Source organism: Syngnathus scovelli, chromosome 18, assembly GCF_024217435.2.
Source record: "Syngnathus scovelli strain Florida chromosome 18, RoL_Ssco_1.2, whole genome shotgun sequence".
Classification (NCBI taxonomy): Eukaryota; Metazoa; Chordata; class Actinopteri; order Syngnathiformes; family Syngnathidae; genus Syngnathus; species Syngnathus scovelli.
This window is the reverse complement of record NC_090864.1, coordinates 57,773-82,500: the sequence shown is the minus strand read 5'-3', so window position 1 is coordinate 82,500 and position 24,728 is coordinate 57,773. Positions and strand designations below refer to the sequence as shown.

Genomic DNA, 24,728 nt, shown 5'->3' with positions numbered 1-24,728 from the left:
CCGAGCCCATGGATCTGGGAGGGGCTCGGGTCTCCTCGGAGGAGCACCGTCGACGCCTCTCGCGGGGCTTGTGTTTTTACGGTGGGGAGGGGGGGCCATCGGGTGGCGGGGTGCCCGCTAAAAGGCCGGAGCTCACGCGGCGTCGGGGGATCCGCGTGAGCTCGACCGGCACCGGCTCTCCCAGTCCCAGCACGCTCACGCTGCAGGCACGTGTCCAGCTTGCGGGGGGCGACCAGAACGTGGCAGCCTTGGTGGATTCCGGCGCGGAGGGGAACATCATGGACATTAGCCTGGCGCGTGGGTGGGGTGTCGGCTTCCTCCCTCTGAGCCCGCCCATTCCCGCGCGTGCCATTGATGGCCGCCTGATTGGCGAGGTGGCGTTCGTGACAGAACCGGTTAAGGTACTGCTCTCCGGCAATCACCACGAGACCATCCAGTTTTTTCTTCTTTCCCTCCCAGGACAGCAGCTCATCCTGGGGCACCCTTGGTTGCGGCAGCACAACCCGGTGCTGGACTGGGAGGTGGGGGTTGTACGGCAGTGGAGCGAACGCTGCCATCGAGTGTGCCTGAAGGCGGCCACCAGCCCACTCGGCAGAGCCCCGCCCAGGTACAGTCCCGACATCTCCAATGTCCCAGCAGTTTATCACGAACTCAAGGAGGTTTTTAGTAAAGCCAGGGCCGCTTCTCTTCCTCCACACCGGTCCTACGATTGCGCCATCGACCTGTTGCCCGGCACCTTCCCTCCCAAGGGGCGCGTCTACTCCCTGTCCGCTCCTGAGCGCCGGGCTATGGAGGAGTACATCCGGGAGTCCCTGGCAGCCGGCATCATACGGCCGTCCTCTTCACCTGCGGGAGCGGGGTTTTTCTTCGTGAAGAAGAAGGAGGGCACGCTCCGTCCGTGTATCGACTACCGGGGAATAAACGCAATCACCGTAAAGAACCGATACCCTCTGCCTCTTCTTTCTTCCGCCTTTGAGAGCCTTCAGGGTGCCACCATCTTCACCAAGCTGGATCTTCGCAACGCCTACCACCTGATCCGCATTCGGGAGGGAGACGAGTGGAAGACGGCTTTCAACACCCCGAGCGGACACTACGAGTACTTGGTGGTTCCGTTTGGGCTCACCAACGCCCCAGCAGTTTTCCAGTCACTGATAAACGACGTGTTACGAGACATGCTGGACAAATTTGTGTTCGTTTATTTGGACGACATCCTCATCTTCTCCCGCTCGCTTCCTGAACACATCAAGCATGTCCGGGCGGTGCTGCGACGCCTCCTAGAGAATTCGCTCTACGTGAAGGCAGAGAAGTGCGAGTTCCACACCTCCTCTGTCAAATTCCTCGGCTACGTGGTGCGTGAGGGATCCATCGAAATGGACCCTGGGAAGGTGGAGGCGGTCACGTCATGGCCTGTTCCCGAGACACGCAGGCGGCTGCAACAATTCTTAGGTTTCGCGAACTTTTATCGCCGTTTTATCCGTGGGTACAGCACGGCGGCCGCGCCACTCACCGCCCTTACCAGCCCCGCCTCTCCATACAAATGGACAGAACGGGCAGAACAAGCATTTCAGGAGCTTAAGCGGAGGTTCACATCCGCTCCCATCCTCAGAGTTCCCGATCCCGACAGACAGTTCGTGGTCGAAGTGGACGCCTCGGACGTGGGTGTCGGGGCGGTGTTGTCTCAACGCAGCCGCCAAGACGATCGTCTCCATCCGTGCGCCTTCTTTTCTCGCCGTTTGTCAGCCTCAGAACGGAACTATGACATCGGTAATCGGGAGCTCCTCGCCGTCAAGTTGGCTTTGGAGGAGTGGCGACATTGGCTGGAGGGCGCCACCACTCCGTTCATTGTCTGGACCGACCACCGCAACTTGGAGTATCTGAGATCGGCCAAGAGACTGAACGCGAGACAGGCACGGTGGGCTCTGTTCTTTGACCGGTTTGAGTTCTCTCTTTCCTACAGACCGGGTTCCCGTAACGCGAAGGCGGACGCCCTGTCGCGTTTGTTTCCTGGTGGGGAGGAGGGACAGAGTCCGCCTCCCACTATCCTCCCGAGCTCGGTTCGGGTGGCGGCTCTTACATGGGAGATCGAACGCCAAGTGGAAGCCGCATCACGCGATCAACCCGGCCCCAGCAACTGCCCGGAGGGTCGCCTGTTCGTCCCGGAAGGCCTGCGATCGGCCGTGCTGCAATGGGCGCACGACTCACGCCTGGCCTGTCATCCCGGCGCTGCACGCACGAGGTACGTGGTGGCACAGCGTTTCTGGTGGCCCACCTGGCAAGTGGACACCAGCGACTACGTCAGAGCCTGCTCAATCTGTAACCGCTACAAGACGCCTACTCGTCCTCCGGCTGGGCTGCTTCAACCCTTGCCGGTTCCCCAGCGTCCCTGGTCTCACCTGTCGATCGACTTTGTCACGGGCCTCCCCCCCTCAGAGGGAAACACGGTGGTCCTCACGGTGGTAGACCGTTTTAGCAAGATGACGCATTTCATCCCTCTGCCTAGGCTCCCATCTGCAAAGCAGACAGCGTCCATCATGGTGCGGGAGGTGTTTCGTCACCACGGTCTCCCACGAGACATCGTGTCAGACCGAGGACCTCAATTCGCTTCCGCCTTCTGGACGGAGTTCTGCCGACTCCTCGGCGCCACGGCCAGCCTCTCCTCGGGGTTTCACCCTCAGTCCAACGGTCAAGCGGAGCGCCTGAACCAGGAACTGGGCAGGTCTCTCCGATGCATGGCCGCCGGAGACCAGCGCGGGTGGGTACAACAGCTTCCCTGGGTAGAGTACGCTCACAATTCCCTTCCCAGCTCGGCCACGGGACTTTCGCCTTTCCACTGCGTCTTCGGGTACCAGCCACCCTTGTTCGCCCACCAGGAGCGTGGTGCGGCGTGCCCGTCGGCCCAGGCTTGTGTCCGCCGTTGTCATCGTGCCTGGGCGAGGGGCCGGGCCACTCTTCTCCGCTCTGTTTCAGGCTACGCCCGCCAGGCGAACAAGCACCGGACGCCGGCTCCGGAGTACAGAGTGGGGCAGCGTGTGTGGCTCTCGACGCGGGATTTGCCGCTGCGAGCGGGATCCCGCAAACTGGCGCCCCGCTTTGTTGGACCGTTCCCTATCCAGAAGGTGATTGGCCCGGCCGCAGTCCGCCTGCTCCTTCCAGACTCCATGAAGGTTCATCCCACGTTCCACGTGTCCCGTGTGCGGCCCATCCATGAAAGCGCGTTGGCGCCGGCGCCCGTTCCGCCGCCGCCGCCCCAGCTCGTCGATGGGGGCCCGGCTTACGCTGTCCGCTCCCTGCTCCGATCGCGGCGGCGTGGTCGGGGCCTACAATACCTCGTGGACTGGGAGGGTTATGACGACGCGCACCGCTCCTGGATTCCGAGCCGCTGGATACTCGACCGTTCGCTCATCACGGAGTTCCATCGCTGTCATCCGGACCAACCGGGTCCTCGGCGCGGGCGCCCGAGGAGGGACGGGGGGGGACCAGGGGTGAGGGTCCAGGGTGGTCTTGCCCACTGGTACCGGGGTCTTCTGCCCCCGCGCCCGTCGATCCTGCGTCTGGCGAGGTGTCGGACGTTTCAGCGGTGTGCTGACCCCTCCACCTGGCCACCCGGGGTAGTGCCTTCCTTTTAGTTTTTTTGTTTTGTTATTTTCGGTTCCTGGGGACGTCGGGAGCCGTCCCTTGTGGGGGGGGTTCTGTCACGTGCTGGTGCCACCTGCGACGGGACCACGCCCCCCTGTCAGTGGGATCACCGTCACCTGCCACGGGTTCATGGCCAGCGCTATATCAGCGCCGCCAGCGCAGACCCGAGTGCCAGTCTGTCCCTTGATGCTGCTTCGCTCATCAATCCCGGAGAGAATTGACTCACTTGACTACTCGAAACCCTCGCAGAATCGTTGTCCTCTCCAGCCCGATCGCCGCTCCAGCGCCAGCTGTTCCCATCATCCCCTTCAAATAAAATCCGTCGTTACGCACTTGGCTGTACTGTCCGATCCTTAACAGTTACGGCCAGATTCTTTTAGACTAGTGGTCCCCAACCTTTCTTGCGCCACGGACCGGCTACGCGTCAGAAATATTTTTGCGGACCTGCCTTTATATATATAAATAAACAATAAATCAATATAAATAAATACTACATTTATAATAAGTATATATACCGTATTTGCCGGTGTATTGGTCGACCTTTTTCGATCCAAAATCGACCGAAAAAAATCGACCTCGACTTATACACCGAGTCATAAAATTTAACTTCGTATTCATCGCTTCAAATGTGATGGTAACCAAGGCCGTTTCTCATGCATCTCATCGCACTTAGAAAATTTGAACCGGGCGGCGTGCGCGAGTGCGCGGCCCGCTGGAAGTCGAATGAGGCGCCGCGACCACCTCCGCGGTGCTTATAAACCGCCGATCCGCTCGGCGGGGGCTATTTTCGGCCACTTGGCTCGTGCGCACGGCCTCCCGGATGTGCCGGGCGGGTGCGCGAGCTCGCCGGCCGCTGGAAGTCGAATGAGGCGCCGCGACCACCTCCGCGGTGCTTATAAACAGCCGATCCGCTCGGCGGGGGCTATTTTCGGCCACTTGGCTCGTGCGCACGGCCTCCCGGATGTGCCGGGCGGGTGCGCGAGCTCGCCGACCGCTGTAAGTCGAATGAGGCGCCGCGACCACCTCCGCGGTGCTTATAAACAGCCGATCCGCTCGGCGGGGGCTATTTTCGGCCACTTGGCTCGTGCGCACGGCCTCCCGGATGTGCCGGGCGGGTGCGCGAGCTCGCCGGCCGCTGGAAGTCGAATGAGGCGCCGCGACCACCTCCGCGGTGCTTATAAACAGCCGATCCGCTCGGCGGGGGCTATTTTCGGCCACTTGGCTCGTGCGCACGGCCTCCCGGATGTGCCGGGCGGGTGCGCGAGCTCGCCGGCCGCTGGAAGTCGAATGAGGCGCCGCGACCACCTCCGCGGTGCTTATAAACAGCCGATCCGCTCGGCGGGGGCTATTTTCGGCCACTTGGCTCGTGCGCACGGCCTCCCGGATGTGCCGGGCGGGTGCGCGAGCTCGCCGGCCGCTGGAAGTCGAATGAGGCGCCGCGACCACCTCCGCGGTGCTTATAAACAGCCGATCCGCTCGGCGGGGGCTATTTTCGGCCACTTGGCTCGTGCGCACGGCCTCCCGGATGTGCCGGGCGGGTGCGCGAGCTCGCCGGCCGCTGGAAGTCGAATGAGGCGCCGCGACCACCTCCGCGGTGCTTATAAACAGCCGATCCGCTCGGCGGGGGCTATTTTCGGCCACTTGGCTCGTGCGCACGGCCTCCCGGAGTTGCCGGGCGGGTGCGCGAGCTCGCCGGCCGCTGGAAGTCGAATGAGGCGCCGCGACCACCTCCGCGGTGCTTACAAACAGCCGATCCGCTCGGCGGGGGCTATTTTCGTCCACTTGGCTCGTGCGCACGGCCTCCCGGATGTGCCGGGCGGGTGCGCGAGCTCGCCGGCCGCTGGAAGTCGAATGAGGCGCCGCGACCACCTCCGCGGTGCTTACAAACAGCCGATCCGCTCGGCGGGGGCTATTTTCGTCCACTTGGCTCGTGCGCACGGCCTCCCGGATGTGCCGGGCGGGTGCGCGAGCTCGCCGGCCGCTTGAAGTCGAATGAGGCGCCGCGACCACCTCCGCGGTGCTTATAAACAGCCGATCCGCTCGGCGGGGGCTATTTTCGGCCACTTGGCTCGTGCGCACGACCTCCCGGATGTGCCGGGCGGGTGCGCGAGCTCGCCGGCCGCTGGAAGTCGAATGAGGCGCCGCGACCACCTCCGCGGTGCTTATAAACAGCCGATCCGCTCGGCGGGGGCTATTTTCGGCCACTTGGCTCGTGCGCACGGCCTCCCGGAGTTGCCGGGCGGGTGCGCGAGCTCGCCGGCCGCTGGAAGTCGAATGAGGCGCCGCGACCACCTCCGCGGTGCTTACAAACAGCCGATCCGCTCGGCGGGGGCTATTTTCGTCCACTTGGCTCGTGCGCACGGCCTCCCGGATGTGCCGGGCGGGTGCGCGAGCTCGCCGGCCGCTGGAAGTCGAATGAGGCGCCGCGACCACCTCCGCGGTGCTTATAAACAGCCGATCCGCTCGGCGGGGGCTATTTTCGGCCACTTGGCTCGTGCGCACGGCCTCCCGGATGTGCCGGGCGGGTGCGCGAGCTCGCCGGCCGCTGGAAGTCGAATGAGGCGCCCGACCACCTCCGCGGTGCTTATAAACAGCCGATCCGCTCGGCGGGGGCTATTTTCGGCCACTTGGCTCGTGCGCACGGCCTCCCGGATGTGCCGGGCGGGTGCGCGAGCTCGCCGACCGCTGTAAGTCGAATGAGGCGCCGCGACCACCTCCGCGGTGCTTATAAACAGCCGATCCGCTCGGCGGGGGCTATTTTCGGCCACTTGGCTCGTGCGCACGGCCTCCCGGATGTGCCGGGCGGGTGCGCGAGCTCGCCGGCCGCTGGAAGTCGAATGAGGCGCCGCGACCACCTCCGCGGTGCTTATAAACAGCCGATCCGCTCGGCGGGGGCTATTTTCGGCCACTTGGCTCGTGCGCACGGCCTCCCGGATGTGCCGGGCGGGTGCGCGAGCTCGCCGCCCGCCGGAAGTCGAATGAGGCGCCGCGACCACCTCCGCGGTGCTTATAAACAGCCGATCCGCTCGGCGGGGGCTATTTTCGGCCAATTGGCTCGTGCGCACGGCCTCCCGGATGTGCCGGGCGGGTGCGCGAGCTCGCCGGCCGCTGGAAGTCGAATGAGGCGCCGCGACCACCACCGCGGTGCTTATAAACAGCCGATCCGCTCGGCGGGGGCTATGTTCGGCCACTTGGCTCGTGCGCACGGCCTCCCGGATGTGCCGGGCGGGTGCGCGATCTCGCCGGCCGCTGGAAGTCGAATGAGGCGCCGCGACCACCTCCGCGGTGCTTATAAACAGCCGATCCGCTCGGCGGGGGCTATTTTCGGCCACTTGGCTCGTGCGCACGGCCTCCCGGATGTGCCGGGCGGGTGCGCGAGCTCGCCGGCCGCTGGAAGTCGAATGAGGCGCCGCGACCACCTCCGCGGTGCTTATAAACAGCCGATCCGCTGGGCGGGGGCTATTTTCGGCCACTTGGCTCGTGCGCACGGCCTCCCGGATGTGCCGGGCGGGTGCGCGAGCTCGCCGGCCGCTGGAAGTCGAATGAGGCGCCGCGACCACCTCCGCGGTGCTTATAAACAGCCGATCCGCTCGGCGGGGGCTATTTTCGGCCACTTGGCTCGTGCGCACGGCCTCCCGGATGTGCCGGGCGGGTGCGCGAGCTCGCCGGCCGCTGGAAGTCGAATGAGGCGCCGCGACCACCTCCGCGGTGCTTATAAACAGCCGATCCGCTCGGCGGGGGCTATTTTCGGCCACTTGGCTCGTGCGCACGGCCTCCCGGAAGTGCCGGGCGGGTGCGCGAGCTCGCCGGCCGCTGGAAGTCGAATGAGGCGCCGCGACCACCTCCGCGGTGCTTATAAACAGCCGATCCGCTCGGCGGGGGCTATTTTCGGCCACTTGGCTTGTGCGCACGGCCTCCCGGATGTGCCGGGCGGGTGGGCGAGCTCGCCGGCCGCTGGAAGTCGAATGAGGCGCCGCGACCACCTCCGCGGTGCTTATAAACAGCCGATCCGCTCGGCGGGGGCTATTTTCGGCCACTTGGCTCGTGCGCACGGCCTCCCGGATGTGCCGGGCGGGTGCGCGGGCTCGCCGGCCGCTGGAAGTCGAATGAGGCGCCGCGACCACCTCCTCGGTGCTTATAAACAGCCGATCCGCTCGGCGGGGGCTATTTTCGGCCACTTGGCTCGTGCGCACGGCCTCCCGGATATGCCGGGCGGGTGCGCGAGCTCGCCGGCCGCTGGAAGTCGAATGAGGCGCCGCGACCACCTCCGCGGTGCTTATAAACAGCCGATCCGCTCGGCGGGGGCTATTTTCGGCCACTTGGCTCGTGCGCACGGCCTCCCGGATGTGCCGGGCGGGTGCGCGAGCTCGCCGGCCGCTGGAAGTCGAATGAGGCGCCGCGACCACCTCCGCGGTGCTTATAAACAGCCGATCCGCTCGGCGGGGGCTATTTTCGGCCACTTGGCTCGTGCGCACGGCCTCCCGGATGTGCCGGGCGGGTGCGCGAGCTCGCCGCCCGCCGGAAGTCGAATGAGGCGCCGCGACCACCTCCGCGGTGCTTATAAACAGCCGATCCGCTCGGCGGGGGCTATTTTCGGCCACTTGGCTCGTGCGCACGGCCTCCAGGATGTGCCGGGCGGGTGCGCGATCTCGCCGGCCGCTGGAAGTCGAATGAGGCGCCGTGACCACCTCCGCGGTGCTTATAAACCGCCGATCCGCTCGGCGGGGGCTATTTTCGGCCACTTGGCTCGTGCGCACGGCCTCCCGGATGTGCCGGGCGGGTGCGCGAGCTCGCCGGCCGCTGGAAGTCGAATGAGGCGCCGCGACCACCTCCGCGGTGCTTATAAACAGCCGATCCGCTCGGCGGGGGCTATTTTCGGCCACTTGGCTCGTGCGCACGGCCTCCCGGATGTGCCGGGCGGGTGCGCGAGCTCGCCGGCCGCTTGAAGTCGAATGAGGCGCCGCGACCACCTCCGCGGTGCTTATAAACAGCCGATCCGCTCGGCGGGGGCTATTTTCGGCCACTTGGCTCGTGCGCACGGCCTCCCGGATGTGCCGGGCGGGTGCGCGAGCTCGCCGGCCGCTGGAAGTCGAATGAGGCGCCGCGACCACCTCCGCGGTGCTTATAAACAGCCGATCCGCTCGGCGGGGGCTATTTTCGGCCACTTGGCTCGTGCGCACGGCCTCCCGGATGTGCCGGGCGGGTGCGCGAGCTCGCCGGCCGCTGGAAGTCGAATGAGGCGCCGCGACCACCTCCGCGTGCTTATAAACAGCCGATCCGCTCGGCGGGGGCTATTTTCGGCCACTTGGCTCGTGCGCACGGCCTCCCGGATGTGCCGGGCGGGTGCGCGAGCTCGCCGGCGGCTGGAAGTCCAATGAGGCGCCGCGATCTCCTCCGCGGTGCTTATAAAGTGCCGATCCGCTCGGCTTGGAGCTATTTCCGGCCTCCCGTTGGTGCCGGGCGGCGTGCGCGAGCTCGCCGGCCGCGATCTCCTCCGCGGTGCTTATAAACAGCAGCATGCGCACGGCCTCCCAGAATTTGAACACATTTCGTCAATAAATTTCGCATATTGAATTTTGAAGTTTAATATAATGCAACAATTGAGCTCGACTTATACAAAGGATATATCATAAAATCGTAAATTTCCGTCGAATTTTAGGGGGTCGACTTATACACCGAGTCGACCTGTACACCGGCAAATACGGTAAATACGATTAAATAAAATGATACGACTGGCATAAAAACAAATATAAACCACATAAAAATAAAAGTCACCATTACGTTGAATTATTGGGAGCACCGAGCTTGTTTCTCAGAAACGAGCCGGTCCCATCCAGGCGTAATCGGAGACAATGAAACCCGAAGTGGTTAAGGTTTGTTTTTTAATGCAGGATGCTTGGTCTCCATGTGCCGAAGCAGTTTTGAAGGCTTCATTGGCTCGCTCGCTAGTTTCAGGGGCGATTGTGTCTATAAAATGCAAAATGTTGGGTCACCTCACGGCTTACGGCCATACTACCCTGAGAACGCCCAATCTCGTCCGATCTCGGAAGCTAAGCAGGGTCGGGCCTGGTTAGTACTTGGATGGGAGACCGCCTGGGAATATCAGGTGCTGTAAGCTTTTTCTTTTTCTTATGTGCACTTCAATCGTTTAAGAAGCTTTTTTTTACAACACCCATCACGAATGGCATCCGGAAACAGCAAGCCTAATTTAAACTCCGACATTGAAACTATAACACGAGTTTGAAAGCTATATTATGTGGTGACATCCACAGCATTGTAGTTAAATTTTTTACCGCTAGAGAGCAGACTATGTACAGTGAGCATGGCTCCCTGTGAACTCAAAGCAGCAGGCTTGACTTGTAAAAGAACCCAACACAACACTTCCATGAAGTAATTGTACTAAGTTCATTTTGTTTTTCCTTATTTAATCACTTCACTGGTTTCTTTTATATCAAACAAATTGTTTTAGGTTATTCACCTGACATGTTGATCCATCAGCTGATAAAGACGCGTCACCATCACATCTGTGACACTCTGATGAAGGCGGAAGAAACCGCCGAAACATGTCAGGTGAATAACCTAAAACAATTTGTTTGATATAAAAGAAACCAGTGAAGTGACTTCCATGAAGTGTTTTTAAACTTTTCAAGGCATTTATTTTGATTCAGCAAAATGCAGGTCGCAACGGCAAATTCGTGCTACCGCATAAAAAGCTGTCAATAACTTTTCATGATAGCCATGTTTCCAGAAAACACCAAAAGCCTTGGAAGAAAGCCTGTTTCGGCCCTGGTTGTAAAAAAAACAAAAAAAAAAACAAAAGGGAAGGGTGACCGTCCAGGAATACCAGGTGCTGAAAGCCTTTTTTTTTTTTTTTTCCCCACGTCAATTGTGAAAGGAAACTTTTACCACAGCCATCAAGTCCCGCCGCTGCTTGGCATGGTTTCAGGGGCGATTGTGTCTATAAAATGAAAAATTCTGAGCGGTCTCACGGCTTACGGCAATACTACCCTGAGAGCGCCCGCTCTCGTCCGACCTCGGAGGCTAAGCAGGGTCGGGCCTGGTTAGTACTTGGATGGGAGACCGCCTGGGAATACCAGTTACCGTAAGCTTTTTTTTTTTTTTTTTTTTCTTATGTGCACTTCAATCGTTTAAGCCAAGAACTTTTTACAGCACCCATCACGAATGGCATTCGGAAACTGCAAGCCTAGTTTGAACTCCGACACTGAAACTACAACACGAGTTTAAAACCTACATTGTGTGGCGACAGCCATAGCATTGCAGTTCACGTTTTTACCGCTAGAGGACAGACTATGTACAGTGAATAAAGAGCATGGCTCCCTGTGAACTCAAAGCAGCAGTCTTTACTTGTAAAAGAACCCAGCACAACACATTGCGCTTCCATGTAGTGTTTTTACCTTTTTCATGACATTTATTTTGATACAGCCAAATGCAGGTTTTGTGCACTTCACTTTTCCGTTGGGCATTCGCGTAGAACCCTATTCCAGTTACGGCCAGATTCTTTTAGACTAGTGGTCCCCAAACTTTCTTGCGCCACGGACCGGCTACGCGTCAGAAATATTTTTGCGGACCTGCCTTTATATATATAAATAAACAATAAATCTATATAAATAAATACTACATTTATAATAAATATATATAAATAGGATTAAATAAAATGATACGACTGGCATAAAAACAAATATAAACCACATAAAAATAAAAGTCACCATTACGTTGAATTATTGGGAGCACCGAGCTTGTTTCTCAGAAACGAGCCGGTCCCATCCAGGCGTAATCGGAGACAATGAAACCCGAAGTGGTTAAGGTTTGTCTTTTAATGCAGGATGCTTGGTCTCCATGTGCCGAAGCAGTTTTGAAGGCTTCATTGGCTTGCTCGCTAGTTTCAGGGGCGATTGTGTCTATAAAATGCAAAATGTTGGGTCACCTCACGGCTTACGGCCATACTACCCTGAGAACGCCTGATCTCGTCTTATCTCGGAAGCTAAGCAGGGTCGGGCCTGGTTAGTACTTGGATGGGAGACTGCCTGGGAATACCAGGTGCTGTAAGCTTTTTCTTTTTCTTATGTGCACTTCAAGCTCTTTTTTTTTTTTTTTTTTTCTTATGTGCACTTCAATTGTTTAAGCCAAGACCTTTTTACAACACCCATCACGAATGGCATTCGGAAACTGCAAGCCTAGTTTGAACTCCGACACTGAAACTACAACACGAGTTCAAAACCTCTATGTACAGTGAATAAAGAGCATGGCTCCCTGTGAACTCAAAGCAGCAGTCTTTACTTGTAAAAGAACCCAGCACAACACATTGCGCTTCCATGTAGTGTTTTTACCTTTTTCATGACATTTATTTTGATACAGCCAAATGCAGGTTTTGTGCACTTCACTTTTCCGTTGGGCATTCGCGTAGAACCCTATTCCAGTTACGGCCAGATTCTTTTAGACTAGTGGTCCCCAACCTTTCTTGCGCCACGGACCGGCTACGCGTCAGAAATATTTTTGCGGACCTGCCTTTATATATATAAATAAACAATAAATCAATATAAATAAATACTACATTTATAATAAGTATATATACCGTATTTGCCGGTGTATTGGTCGACCTTTTTTGATCCAAAATCGACCGAAAAAAATCGACCTCGACTTATACACCGAGTCATAAAATTTAACTTCGTATTCATCGCTTCAAATGTGATGGTAACCAAGGCCGTTTCTCATGCATCTCATTGTGCGTTGCACTTAGAAAATTTGAACCGGGCAGCGTGCGCGAGTGCGCGGCCCGCTGGAAGTCGAATGAGGCGCCGCGACCACCTCCGCGGTGCTTATAAACCGCCGATCCGCTCGGCGGGGGCTATTTTCGGCCACTTGGCTCGTGCGCACGGCCTCCCGGATGTGCCGGGCGGGTGCGCGAGCTCGCCGGCCGCTGGAAGTCGAATGAGGCGCCGCGACCACCTCCGCGGTGCTTATAAACAGCCGATCCGCTCGGCGGGGGCTATTTTCGGCCACTTGGCTCGTGCGCACGGCCTCCCGGATGTGCCGGGCGGGTGCGCGAGCTCGCCGGCCGCTGGAAGTCGAATGAGGCGCCGCGACCACCTCCGCGGTGCTTATAAACAGCCGATCCGCTCGGCGGGGGCTATTTTCGGCCACTTGGCTCGTGCGCACGGCCTCCCGGATGTGCCGGGCGGGTGCGCGAGCTCGCCGGCCGCTGGAAGTCGAATGAGGCGCCGCGACCACCTCCGCGGTGCTTATAAACAGCTGATCCGCTCGGCGGGGGCTATTTTCGGCCACTTGGCTCGTGCGCACGGCCTCCCGGATGTGCCGGGCGGGTGCGCGAGCTCGCCGGCCGCTGGAAGTCGAATGAGGCGCCGCGACCACCTCCGCGGTGCTTATAAACAGCCGATCCGCTCGGCGGGGGCTATTTTCGGCCACTTGGCTCGTGCGCACGGCCTCCCGGATGTGCCGGGCGGGTGCGCGAGCTCGCCGGCCGCTGGAAGTCGAATGAGGCGCCGCGACCACCTCCGCGGTGCTTATAAACAGCCGATCCGCTCGGCGGGGGCTATTTTCGGCCACTTGGCTCGTGCGCACGGCCTCCCGGATGTGCCGGGCGGGTGCGCGAGCTCGCCGCCCGCCGGAAGTCGAATGAGGCGCCGCGACCACCTCCGCGGTGCTTATAAACAGCCGATCCGCTCGGCGGGGGCTATTTTCGGCCACTTGGCTCGTGCGCACGGCCTCCCGGATGTGCCGGGCGGGTGCGCGAGCTCGCCGGCCGCTGGAAGTCGAATGAGGCGCCGCGACCACCTCCGCGGTGCTTATAAACAGCCGATCCGCTCGGCGGGGGCTATTTTCGGCCACTTGGCTCGTGCGCACGGCTTCCCGGATGTGCCGGGCGGGTGCGCGATCTCGCCGGCCGCTGGAAGTCGAATGAGGCGCCGCGACCACCTCCGCGGTGCTTATAAACAGCCGATCCGCTCGGCGGGGGCTATTTTCGGCCACTTGGCTCGTGCGCACGGCCTCCCGGATGTGACGGGCGGGTGCGCGAGCTCGCCGGCCGCTGGAAGTCGAATGAGGCGCCGCGACCACCTCCGCGGTGCTTATAAACAGCCGATCCGCTCGGCGGGGGCTATTTTCGGCCACTTGGCTCGTGCGCACGGCCTCCCGGATGTGCCGGGCGGGTGCGCGAGCTCGCCGGCCGCTTGAAGTCGAATGAGGCGCCGCGACCACCTCCGCGGTGCTTATAAACAGCCGATCCGCTCGGCGGGGGCTATTTTCGGCCACTTGGCTCGTGCGCACGGCCTCCCGGATGTGCCGGGCGGGTGCGCGAGCTCGCCGGCCGCTTGAAGTCGAATGAGGCGCCGCGACCACCTCCGCGGTGCTTACAAACAGCCGATCCGCTCGGCGGCGGCTATTTTCGTCCACTTGGCTCGTGCGCACGGCCTCCCGGATGTGCCGGGCGGGTGCGCGAGCTCGCCGGCCGCTGGAAGTCGAATGAGGCGCCGCGACCACCTCCGCGGTGCTTATAAACAGCCGATCCGCTCGGCGGGGGCTATTTTCGGCCACTTGGCTCGTGCGCACGGCCTCCCGGATGTGCCGGGCGGGTGCGCGAGCTCGCCGGCCGCTGGAAGTCGAATGAGGCGCCGCGACCACCTCCGCGGTGCTTATAAACAGCCGATCCGCTCGGCGGGGGCTATTTTCGGCCACTTGGCTCCTGCGCACGGCCTCCCGGATGTGCCGGGCGGGTGCGCGAGCTCGCCGGCCGCTGGAAGTCGAATGAGGCGCCGCGACCACCTCCGCGGTGCTTATAAACAGCCGATCCGCTCGGCGGGGGCTATTTTCGGCCACTTGGCTCGTGCGCACGGCCTCCCGGATGTGCCGGGCGGGTGCGCGAGCTCGCCGGCCGCTTGAAGTCGAATGAGGCGCCGCGACCACCTCCGCGGTGCTTATAAACAGCCGATCCGCTCGGCGGGGGCTATTTTCGGCCACTTGGCTCGTGCGCACGGCCTCCCGGATGTGCCGGGCGGGTGCGCGAGCTCGCCGGCGGCTGGAAGTCCAATGAGGCGCCGCGATCTCCTCCGCGGTGCTTATAAAGTGCCGATCCGCTCGGCTTGGAGCTATTTCCGGCCTCCCGTTGGTGCCGGGCGGCGTGCGCGAGCTCGCCGGCCGCGATCTCCTCCGCGGTGCTTATAAACAGCAGCATGCGCACGGCCTCCCAGAATTTGAACACATTTCGTCAATAAATTTCGCATATTGAATTTTGAAGTTTAATATAATGCAACAATTGAGCTCGACTTATACAAAGGATATATCATAAAATCGTAAATTTCCGTCGAATTTTAGGGGGTCGACTTATACACCGAGTCGACCTGTACACCGGCAAATACGGTAAATACGATTAAATAAAATGATACGACTGGCATAAAAACAAATATAAACCACATAAAAATAAAAGTCACCATTACGTTGAATTATTGGGAGCACCGAGCTTGTTTCTCAGAAACGAGCCGGTCCCATCCAGGCGTAATCGGAGACAATGAAACCCGAAGTGGTTAAGGTTTGTCTTTTAATGCAGGATGCTTGGTCTCCATGTGCCGAAGCAGTTTTGAAGGCTTCATTGGCTCGCTCGCTAGTTTCAGGGGCGATTGTGTCTATAAAATGCAAAATGTTGGGTCACCTCACGGCTTACGGCCATACTACCCTGAGAACGCCCGATCTCGTCCGATCTCGGAAGCTAAGCAGGGTCGGGCCTGGTTAGTACTTGGATGGGAGACAGCCTGGGAATACCAGGTGCTGTAAGCTTTTTCTTTTTCTTATGTGCACTTCAATCGTTTAAGAAGCTATTTTTTACAACACCCATCACGAATGGCATCCGGAAACAGCAAGCCTAATTTAAACTCCGACATTGAAACTATAACACGAGTTTGAAAGCTATATTATGTGGTGACATCCACAGCATTGTAGTTAAATTTTTTACCGCTAGAGAGCAGACTATGTACAGTGAGCATGGCTCCCTGTGAACTCAAAGCAGCAGGCTTGACTTGTAAAAGAACCCAACACAACACTTCCATGAAGTAATTGTACTAAGTTCATTTTGTTTTTCCTTATTTAATCACTTCACTGGTTTCTTTTATATCAAACAAATTGTTTTAGGTTATTCACCTGACATGTTGATCCATCAGCTGATAAAGACGCGTCACCATCACATCTGTGACACTCTGATGAAGGCGGAAGAAACCGCCGAAACATGTCAGGTGAATAACCTAAAACAATTTGTTTGATATAAAAGAAACCAGTGAAGTGACTTCCATGAAGTGTTTTTAAACTTTTCAAGGCATTTATTTTGATTCAGCAAAATGCAGGTCGCAACGGCAAATTCGTGCTACCGCATAAAAAGCTGTCAATAACTTTTCATGATAGCCATGTTTCCAGAAAACACCAAAAGCCTTGGAAGAAAGCCTGTTTCGGCCCTGGTTGTAAAAAAAACAAAAAAAAAAACAAAAGGGAAGGGTGACCGTCCGGGAATACCAGGTGCTGAAAGCCTTTTTTTTTTTTTTTTTTCCCACGTCAATTGTGAAAGGAAACTTTTACCACAGCCATCAAGTCCCGCCGCTGCTTGGCATGGTTTCAGGGGCGATTGTGTCTATAAAATGAAAAATTCTGAGCGGTCTCACGGCTTACGGCAATACTACCCTGAGAGCGCCCGCTCTCGTCCGACCTCGGAGGCTAAGCAGGGTCGGGCCTGGTTAGTACTTGGATGGGAGACCGCCTGGGAATACCAGTTACCGTAAGCTTTTTTTTTTTTTTTTTTTTTCTTATGTGCACTTCAATCGTTTAAGCCAAGAACTTTTTACAGCACCCATCACGAATGGCATTCGGAAACTGCAAGCCTAGTTTGAACTCCGACACTGAAACTACAACACGAGTTTAAAACCTACATTGTGTGGCGACAGCCATAGCATTGCAGTTCACGTTTTTACCGCTAGAGGACAGACTATGTACAGTGAATAAAGAGCATGGCTCCCTGTGAACTCAAAGCAGCAGTCTTTACTTGTAAAAGAACCCAGCACAACACATTGCGCTTCCATGTAGTGTTTTTACCTTTTCATTGACATTTATTTTGATACAGCCAAATGCAGGTTTTGTGCACTTCACTTTTCCGTTGGGCATTCGCGTAGAACCCTATTCCAGTTACGGCCAGATTCTTTTAGACTAGTGGTCCCCAAACTTTCTTGCGCCACGGACCGGCTACGCGTCAGAAATATTTTTGCGGACCTGCCTTTATATATATAAATAAACAATAAATCTATATAAATAAATACTACATTTATAATAAATATATATAAATAGGATTAAATAAAATGATACGACTGGCATAAAAACAAATATAAACCACATAAAAATAAAAGTCACCATTACGTTGAATTATTGGGAGCACCGAGCTTGTTTCTCAGAAACGAGCCGGTCCCATCCAGGCGTAAGCGGAGACAATGAAACCCGAAGTGGTTAAGGTTTGTCTTTTAATGCAGGATGCTTGGTCTCCATGTGCCGAAGCAGTTTTGAAGGCTTCATTGGCTTGCTCGCTAGTTTCAGGGGCGATTGTGTCTATAAAATGCAAAATGTTGGGTCACCTCACGGCTTACGGCCATACTACCCTGAGAACGCCTGATCTCGTCTTATCTCGGAAGCTAAGCAGGGTCGGGCCTGGTTAGTACTTGGATGGGAGACTGCCTGGGAGTACCAGGTGCTGTAAGCTTTTTCTTTTTCTTATGTGCACTTCAAGCTCTTTTTTTTTTTTTTTTTTTTTCTTATGTGCACTTCAATCGTTTAAGCCAAGACCTTTTTACAACACCCATCACGAATGGCATTCGGAAACTGCAAGCCTAGTTTGAACTCCGACACTGAAACTACAACACGAGTTCAAAACCTCTATGTACAGTGAATAAAGAGCATGGCTCCCTGTGAACTCAAAGCAGCAGTCTTTACTTGTAAAAGAACCCAGCACAAAACATTGCGCTTCCATGTAGTGTTTTTACCTTTTTCATGACATTTATTTTGATACAGCCAAATGCAGGTTTTGTGCACTTCACTTTTCCGTTGGGCATTCGCGTAGAACCCTATTCCAGTTACGGCCAGATTCTTTTAGACTAGTGGTCCCCAACCTTTCTTGCGCCACGGACCGGCTACGCGTCAGAAATATTTTTGCGGACCTGCCTTTATATATATAAATAAACAATAAATCAATATAAATAAATACTACATTTATAATAAGTATATATACCGTATTTGCCGGTGTATTGGTCGACCTTTTTCGATCCAAAATCGACCGAAAAAAATCGACCTCGACTTATACACCGAGTCATAAAATTTAACTTCGTATTCATCGCTTCAAATGTGATGGTAACCAAGGCCGTTTCTCATGCATCTCATTGTGCGTTGCACTTAGAAAATTTGAACCGGGCGGCGTGCGCGAGTGCGCGGCCCGCTGGAAGTCGAATGAGGCGCCGCGACCACCTCCGCGGTGCTTATAAACCGCCGATCCGCTCGGCGGGGGCTATTTTCGGCCACTTGGCTCGTGCGCACGGCCTCCCGGATGTGCCGGGCGGGTGCGCGAGCTCGCCGGCCGCTGGAAGTCGAATGAGGCGCCGCGACCACCTCCGCGGTGCTTATAAACAGCCGATCCGCTCGGCGGGGGCTATTTTCGGCCACTTGGCTCGTGCGCACGGCCTCCCGGATGTGCCGGGCGGGTGCGCGAGCTCGCCGCCCGCCGGAAGTCGAATGAGGCGCCGCGACCACCTCCGCGGTGCTTATAAACAGCCGATCCGCTCGGCGGGGGCTATTTTCGGCCACTTGGCTCGTGCGCACGGCCTCCCGGATGTGCCGGGCGGGTGCGCGAGCTCGCCGGCCGCTGGAAGTCGAATGAGGCGCCGCGACCACCTCCGCGGTGCTTATAAACAGCCGATCCGCTCGGCGGGGGCTATTTTCGGCCACTTGGCTCGTGCGCACGGCTTCCCGGATGTGCCGGGCGGGTGCGCGATCTCGCCGGCCGCTGGAAGTCGAATGAGGCGCCGCGACCACCTCCGCGGTGCTTATAAACAGCCGATCCGCTCGGCGGGGGCTATTTTCGGCCACTTGGCTCGTGCGCACGGCCTCCCGGATGTGACGGGCGGGTGCGCGAGCTCGCCGGCCGCTGGAAGTCGAATGAGGCGCCGCGACCACCTCCGCGGTGCTTATAAACAGCCGATCCGCTCGGCGGGGGCTATTTTCGGCCACTTGGCTCGTGCGCACGGCCTCCCGGATGTGCCGGGCGGGTGCGCGAGCTCGCCGGCCGCTGGAAGTCGAATGAGGCGCCGCGACCACCTCCGCGGTGCTTATAAACAGCCGATCCGCTCGGCGGGGGCTATTTTCGGCCACTTGGCTCGTGCGCACGGCCTCCCGGATGTGCCGGGCGGGTGCGCGAGCTCGCCGGCCGCTGGAAGTCGAATGAGGCGCCGCGACCACCTCCGCGGTGCTTATAAACAGCCGATCCGCTCGGCGGGGGCTATTTTCGGCCACTTGGCTCGTGCGCACGGCCTCCCGGATGTGCCGGGCGGGTGCGCGAGCTCGCCGGCCGCTGGAAGTCGAATGAGGCGCCGCGACCACCTCCGCGGTGCTTATAAACAGCCGATCCGCTCGGCGGGGGCTATTTTCGGCCACTTGGCTCGTGCGCACGGCCTCCCGGATGTGCCGGGCGGGTGCGCGAGCTCGCCGGCCGCTGGAAGTCGAATGAGGCGCCGCGACCACCTCCGCGGTGCTTATAAACAGCCGATCCGCTCGGCGGGGGCTATTTTCGGCCACTTGGCTCCTGCGCACGGCCTCCCGGATGTGCCGGGCGGGTGCGCGAGCTCGCCGGCCGCTGGAAGTCGAATGAGGCGCCGCGACCACCTCCGCGGTGCTTATAAACAGCCGATCCGCTCGGCGGGGGCTATTTTCGGCCACTTGGCTCGTGCGCACGGCCTCCCGGATGTGCCGGGCGGGTGCGCGAGCTCGCCGGCCGCTTGAAGTCGAATGAGGCGCCGCGACCACCTCCGCGGTGCTTATAAACAGCCGATCCGCTCGGCGGGGGCTATTTTCGGCCACTTGGCTCGTGCGCACGGCCTCCCGGATGTGCCGGGCGGGTGCGCGAGCTCGCCGGCCGCTTGAAGTCGAATGAGGCGCCGCGACCACCTCCGCGGTGCTTACAAACAGCCGATCCGCTCGGCGGCGGCTATTTTCGTCCACTTGGCTCGTGCGCACGGCCTCCCGGATGTGCCGGGCGGGTGCGCGAGCTCGCCGGCCGCTGGAAGTCGAATGAGGCGCCGCGACCACCTCCGCGGTGCTTATAAACAGCCGATCCGCTCGGCGGGGGCTATTTTCGGCCACTTGGCTCGTGCGCACGGCCTCCCGGATGTGCCGGGCGGGTGCGCGAGCTCGCCGGCCGCTGGAAGTCGAATGAGGCGCCGCGACCACCTCCGCGGTGCTTATAAACAGCCGATCCGCTCGGCGGGGGCTATTTTCGGCCACTTGGCTCCTGCGCACGGCCTCCCGGATGTGCCGGGCGGGTGCGCGAGCTCGCCGGCCGCTGGAAGTCGAATGAGGCGCCGCGACCACCTCCGCGGTGCTTATAAACAGCCGATCCGCTCGGCGGGGGCTATTTTCGGCCACTTGGCTCGTGCGCACGGCCTCCCGGATGTGCCGGGCGGGTGCGCGAGCTCGCCGGCCGCTTGAAGTCGAATGAGGCGCCGCGACCACCTCCGCGGTGCTTATAAACAGCCGATCCGCTCGGCGGGGGCTATTTTCGGCCACTTGGCTCGTGCGCACGGCCTCCCGGATGTGCCGGGCGGGTGCGCGAGCTCGCCGGCCGCTTGAAGTCGAATGAGGCGCCGCGACCACCTCCGCGGTGCTTATAAACAGCCGATCCGCTCGGCGGGGGCTATTTTCGGCCACTTGGCTCGTGCGCACGGCCTCCCGGATGTGCCGGGCGGGTGCGCGAGCTCGCCGGCGGCTGGAAGTCCAATGAGGCGCCGCGATCTCCTCCGCGGTGCTTATAAAGTGCCGATCCGCTCGGCTTGGAGCTATTTCCGGCCTCCCGTTGGTGCCGGGCGGCGTGCGCGAGCTCGCCGGCCGCGATCTCCTCCGCGGTGCTTATAAACAGCAGCATGCGCACGGCCTCCCAGAATTTGAACACATTTCGTCAATAAATTTCGCATATTGAATTTTGAAGTTTAATATAATGCAACAATTGAGCTCGACTTATACAAAGGATATATCATAAAATCGTAAATTTCCGTCGAATTTTAGGGGGTCGACTTATACACCGAGTCGACCTGTACACCGGCAAATACGGTAAATACGATTAAATAAAATGATACGACTGGCATAAAAACAAATATAAACCACATAAAAATAAAAGTCACCATTACGTTGAATTATTGGGAGCACCGAGCTTGTTTCTCAGAAACGAGCCGGTCCCATCCAGGCGTAATCGGAGACAATGAAACCCGAAGTGGTTAAGGTTTGTCTTTTAATGCAGGATGCTTGGTCTCCATGTGCCGAAGCAGTTTTGAAGGCTTCATTGGCTCGCTCGCTAGTTTCAGGGGCGATTGTGTCTATAAAATGCAAAATGTTGGGTCACCTCACGGCTTACGGCCATACTACCCTGAGAACGCCCGATCTCGTCCGATCTCGGAAGCTAAGCAGGGTCGGGCCTGGTTAGTACTTGGATGGGAGACAGCCTGGGAATACCAGGTGCTGTAAGCTTTTTCTTTTTCTTATGTGCACTTCAATCGTTTAAGAAGCTATTTTTTACAACACCCATCACGAATGGCATCCGGAAACAGCAAGCCTAATTTAAACTCCGACATTGAAACTATAACACGAGTTTGAAAGCTATATTATGTGGTGACATCCACAGCATTGTAGTTAAATTTTTTACCGCTAGAGAGCAGACTATGTACAGTGAGCATGGCTCCCTGTGAACTCAAAGCAGCAGGCTTGACTTGTAAAAGAACCCAACACAACACTTCCATGAAGTAATTGTACTAAGTTCATTTTGTTTTTCCTTATTTAATCACTTCACTGGTTTCTTTTATATCAAACAAATTGTTTTAGGTTATTCACCTGACATGTTGATCCATCAGCTGATAAAGACGCGTCACCATCACATCTGTGACACTCTGATGAAGGCGGAAGAAACCGCCGAAACATGTCAGGTGAATAACCTAAAACAATTTGTTTGATATAAAAGAAACCAGTGAAGTGACTTCCATGAAGTGTTTTTAAACTTTTCAAGGCATTTATTTTGATTCAGCAAAATGCAGGTCGCAACGGCAAATTCGTGCTACCGCATAAAAAGCTGTCAATAACTTTTCATGATAGCCATGTTTCCAGAAAACACCAAAAGCCTTGGAAGAAAGCCTGTTTCGGCCCTGGTTGTAAAAAAAACAAAAAAAAAAAACAAAAGGGAAGGGTGACCGTCCGGGAATACCAGGTGCTGAAAGCCTTTTTTTTTTTTTTTTTCCCACGTCAATTGTGAAAGGAAACTTTTACCACAGCCATCAAGTCCCGCCGCTGCTTGGCATGGTTTCAGGGGCGATTGTGTCTATAAAATGAAAAATTCTGAGCGGTCTCACGGCTTACGGCAATACTACCCTGAGAGCGCCCGCTCTCGTCCGACCTCGGAGGCTAAGCAGGGTCGGGCCTGGTTAGTACTTGGATGGGAGACCGCCTGGGAATACCAGTTACCGTAAGCTTTTTTTTTTTTTTTTTTTTTCTTATGTGCACTTCAATCGTTTAAGCCAAGAACTTTTTACAGCACCCATCACGAATGGCATTCGGAAACTGCAAGCCTAGTTTGAACTCCGACACTGAAACTACAACACGAGTTTAAAACCTACATTGTGTGGCGACAGCCATAGCATTGCAGTTCACGTTTTTACCGCTAGAGGACAGACTATGTACAGTGAATAAAGAGCATGGCTCCCTGTGAACTCAAAGCAGCAGTCTTTACTTGTAAAAGAACCCAGCACAACACATTGCGCTTCCATGTAGTGTTTTTACCTTTTCATTGACATTTATTTTGATACAGCCAAATGCAGGTTTTGTGCACTTCACTTTTCCGTTGGGCATTCGCGTAGAACCCTATTCCAGTTACGGCCAGATTCTTTTAGACTAGTGGTCCCCAAACTTTCTTGCGCCACGGACCGGCTACGCGTCAGAAATATTTTTGCGGACCTGCCTTTATATATATAAATAAACAATAAATCTATATAAATAAATACTACATTTATAATAAATATATATAAATAGGATTAAATAAAATGATACGACTGGCATAAAAACAAATATAAACCACATAAAAATAAAAGTCACCATTACGTTGAATTATTGGGAGCACCGAGCTTGTTTCTCAGAAACGAGCCGGTCCCATCCAGGCGTAAGCGGAGACAATGAAACCCGAAGTGGTTAAGGTTTGTCTTTTAATGCAGGATGCTTGGTCTCCATGTGCCGAAGCAGTTTTGAAGGCTTCATTGGCTTGCTCGCTAGTTTCAGGGGCGATTGTGTCTATAAAATGCAAAATGTTGGGTCACCTCACGGCTTACGGCCATACTACCCTGAGAACGCCTGATCTCGTCTTATCTCGGAAGCTAAGCAGGGTCGGGCCTGGTTAGTACTTGGATGGGAGACTGCCTGGGAATACCAGGTGCTGTAAGCTTTTTCTTTTTCTTATGTGCACTTCAAGCTCTTTTTTTTTTTTTTTTTTTTCTTATGTGCACTTCAATCGTTTAAGCCAAGACCTTTTTACAACACCCATCACGAATGGCATTCGGAAACTGCAAGCCTAGTTTGAACTCCGACACTGAAACTACAACACGAGTTCAAAACCTCTATGTACAGTGAATAAAGAGCATGGCTCCCTGTGAACTCAAAGCAGCAGTCTTTACTTGTAAAAGAACCCAGCACAACACATTGCGCTTCCATGTAGTGTTTTTACCTTTTTCATGACATTTATTTTGATACAGCCAAATGCAGGTTTTGTGCACTTCACTTTTCCGTTGGGCATTCGCGTAGAACCCTATTCCAGTTACGGCCAGATTCTTTTAGACTAGTGGTCCCCAACCTTTCTTGCGCCACGGACCGGCTACGCGTCAGAAATATTTTTGCGGACCTGCCTTTATATATATAAATAAACAATAAATCAATATAAATAAATACTACATTTATAATAAGTATATATACCGTATTTGCCGGTGTATTGGTCGACCTTTTTCGATCCAAAATCGACCGAAAAAAATCGACCTCGACTTATACACCGAGTCATAAAATTTAACTTCGTATTCATCGCTTCAAATGTGATGGTAACCAAGGCCGTTTCTCATGCATCTCATTGTGCGTTGCACTTAGAAAATTTGAACCGGGCGGCGTGCGCGAGTGCGCGGCCCGCTGGAAGTCGAATGAGGCGCCGCGACCACCTCCGCGGTGCTTATAAACCGCCGATCCGCTCGGCGGGGGCTATTTTCGGCCACTTGGCTCGTGCGCACGGCCTCCCGGATGTGCCGGGCGGGTGCGCGAGCTCGCCGGCCGCTGGAAGTCGAATGAGGCGCCGCGACCACCTCCGCGGTGCTTATAAACAGCCGATCCGCTCGGCGGGGGCTATTTTCGGCCACTTGGCTCGTGCGCACGGCCTCCCGGATGTGCCGGGCGGGTGGGCGAGCTCGCCGCCCGCCGGAAGTCGAATGAGGCGCCGCGACCACCTCCGCGGTGCTTATAAACAGCCGATCCGCTCGGCGGGGGCTATTTTCGGCCACTTGGCTCGTGCGCACGGCCTCCCGGATGTGCCGGGCGGGTGCGCGAGCTCGCCGGCCGCTGGAAGTCGAATGAGGCGCCGCGACCACCTCCGCGGTGCTTATAAACAGCCGATCCGCTCGGCGGGGGCTATTTTCGGCCACTTGGCTCGTGCGCACGGCTTCCCGGATGTGCCGGGCGGGTGCGCGATCTCGCCGGCCGCTGGAAGTCGAATGAGGCGCCGCGACCACCTCCGCGGTGCTTATAAACAGCCGATCCGCTCG

At 56.9% G+C, this 24,728-nt stretch overlaps 6 non-coding genes and 3 pseudogenes across 6 annotated transcripts; all 9 read left to right on the top strand.

The window, feature by feature from the left end:
- Positions 1–9,635: 9,635 nt before the first annotated feature.
- Positions 9,636–9,754, top strand: LOC125986439 (5S ribosomal RNA). The gene has a single exon (XR_007487638.1). It is a non-coding gene; the product is annotated as a 5S ribosomal RNA (ribosomal RNA).
- Positions 9,755–10,626: 872 nt separating this feature from the next.
- On the top strand, positions 10,627–10,745 carry LOC125986390 (5S ribosomal RNA; annotated as a pseudogene).
- Positions 10,746–11,587: 842 nt separating this feature from the next.
- On the top strand, positions 11,588–11,706 carry LOC125986454 (5S ribosomal RNA). Its single transcript, XR_007487653.1, has one exon. It is a non-coding gene; the product is annotated as a 5S ribosomal RNA (ribosomal RNA).
- A 3,619-nt stretch (positions 11,707–15,325) lies between these two features.
- On the top strand, positions 15,326–15,444 carry LOC125986437 (5S ribosomal RNA). The gene has a single exon (XR_007487636.1). It is a non-coding gene; the product is annotated as a 5S ribosomal RNA (ribosomal RNA).
- An 873-nt stretch (positions 15,445–16,317) lies between these two features.
- On the top strand, positions 16,318–16,436 carry LOC125986389 (5S ribosomal RNA; annotated as a pseudogene).
- Positions 16,437–17,279: 843 nt separating this feature from the next.
- Positions 17,280–17,398, top strand: LOC125986368 (5S ribosomal RNA). The gene has a single exon (XR_007487592.1). It is a non-coding gene; the product is annotated as a 5S ribosomal RNA (ribosomal RNA).
- A 3,903-nt stretch (positions 17,399–21,301) lies between these two features.
- LOC125986436 (5S ribosomal RNA) lies at positions 21,302–21,420 on the top strand. The gene has a single exon (XR_007487635.1). It is a non-coding gene; the product is annotated as a 5S ribosomal RNA (ribosomal RNA).
- Positions 21,421–22,293: 873 nt separating this feature from the next.
- On the top strand, positions 22,294–22,412 carry LOC125986388 (5S ribosomal RNA; annotated as a pseudogene).
- Positions 22,413–23,255: 843 nt separating this feature from the next.
- LOC125986453 (5S ribosomal RNA) lies at positions 23,256–23,374 on the top strand. The gene has a single exon (XR_007487652.1). It is a non-coding gene; the product is annotated as a 5S ribosomal RNA (ribosomal RNA).
- The last annotated feature ends 1,354 nt before the right edge of the window (positions 23,375–24,728 follow it).